The sequence below is a fragment of the Octopus bimaculoides genome, chromosome 10 (assembly GCF_001194135.2).
Source record: "Octopus bimaculoides isolate UCB-OBI-ISO-001 chromosome 10, ASM119413v2, whole genome shotgun sequence".
NCBI classification, from domain to species: Eukaryota; Metazoa; Mollusca; class Cephalopoda; order Octopoda; family Octopodidae; genus Octopus; species Octopus bimaculoides.
The window spans coordinates 74,382,192-74,384,212 of record NC_068990.1 but is presented as its reverse complement, the minus strand read 5'-3'; positions in this window follow the sequence as shown (position 1 = coordinate 74,384,212).

Below are 2,021 nucleotides of genomic sequence, written 5' to 3'. Positions count from 1 at the left end.
ATTTACCACGTGAACTACGATGAAAAAAATATGAGAAAGATATGGTATATAATTTTTTCAGTGCAGGAGATCCTTGAGATATGTAATTTATTTGAAGAGTTACGCCAGAGTAAAAAGGTTGAGAAACACTGGTGTAGAGTGTTCCATGTTGACACTAAATTTTTTCTAATGTGATGGAACTACAGCAAAAAATAGTCCAGAGGGAAATTAAATGTTGTTGCGGAGAAACGCGTGGATCATAAAGCATAAACTTCACTTATGAAGAAAATATCTTATAACGAAATAGAGAGAAATACTATTATATTGGTATAATTATATTGAGCTATTGGATCGAATTTGGGTTGTTGATTCTTCCTTAGGGCTGTTTATTTCAATGAATCACTTATTCTTTTATTCTTTCAATACTTGAACTGTGGTCATGCTGGGGCACCATCTTAAAATTTTAGTCGAATGTATCGACCCAGTAATTTTAAGCCTGTTTTGTCGAACCGCTAGGTTACAAAGACGTAAACACACCAACACCGGTTGTCGGTGGTGGGTAACAAACACACACGCACACACACACATATACACATATATACGACGGGCTTCTTTCAGCTTCCGTTTGCTAAATCTACTCACAAGGCATTGGTTGGCCCGAGGCTATAGCTAAAAAACACTTAACCAAGGTGATACGCAGCAGGACTGAACCCCGAACCATTTGGTTGGGAAGCAAGTTTCTTACCACACAGTTCTCATAGTTGTTTCCCTAATCCAGTAACAACAATACAAAGTATGTAGCCCATAAAACGGCTTTTGCGCATTTATTGAGAATACCGAACCGTCTTACACAGGATCTTGTTTTTAGGAATTCCCAATAAGTTATGAATACCCAAATTGTGAAGTCAGTTATGTAATAGCATGAAATTAATTACCCGATAGTAAGAATTCAAATATAGCAGTCCCGAAAAGAACTTTAATACGTTCCCAAAGTATATAGAACTTTGGAGGAAATACTAATAAGGTACATATACTAAAATTGTGAAGCACGTTACGTAATAACAGGCTAATCCGATATGAGACAATAACAATTCAAAGTAAATAACTCTGAAAAAAAGCTTTTGTGCGTTCGCAGAGAATATTACCCTCAGTGGCGCTAGTATTGGTATATTCGTGAATAAGTCACCAACTGAAATAAGTGGATCTGTTGTTTAGGAAAATACTATTCACTTGTTTAAGCGTTGTACGGGATAAAGTGCGTAAATAACTCAAAGAGATCAAATACTAAGAAATAGGCATATTCAATTTGATTTATACGAATTAATTTACGAACACAAGTGGGTTATTTCCCTTGGCTATATATAAGGATCCCTTTCAAAGTCGAATAGGTTATTTCCTTTGGATGTTTAAAAATAATATATTAGTTATATGTAGTAGATATAAGAGTCCCTTCCAGCGACCCCATTATCTAAGTACCTCACTAGTTTTCCAGACATGAGATCTACTCACGTGTCAAATTTTATCAACATTGATAAAACGATGTAGGAGAAGTTAGATAACAAGTGAGGTACAGATTTCCACACATGTTGTAGATATTACAGTTCCATCAATAGGTAGGATCAACAAAAAATGTACTTCATCTAGTCAGAGATAAATATCATTTAATATACACAATTTACAAATGGGCTACTCGTAGTTATATGCTTTAGAGATACAATAAATTGGCACATTTATGTATAATATGTCATGTATCTCCAAGTAGTCTCTAAAGCATCTAACTATAAGTAACTCTTTTGTAAATTGCGTATATTAAATGATATAGATTCTTTTATTCTTTTACTTGTTGCAGTCATTTGACTGCGGCCATGCTGAAGCACCACCTTAAAGAGTTTTAGTCGAACAAATCGACCCCAGGACTTATTTTATGTAAGTCTAGCACTAATTCTATTGGTCTCTGTTGGTGGACCACTAAGTTACCGGGACATAAACGCACCAACATCGATTTTCAAGTGATGGCGGTGGACAAACAAGGACACACACAC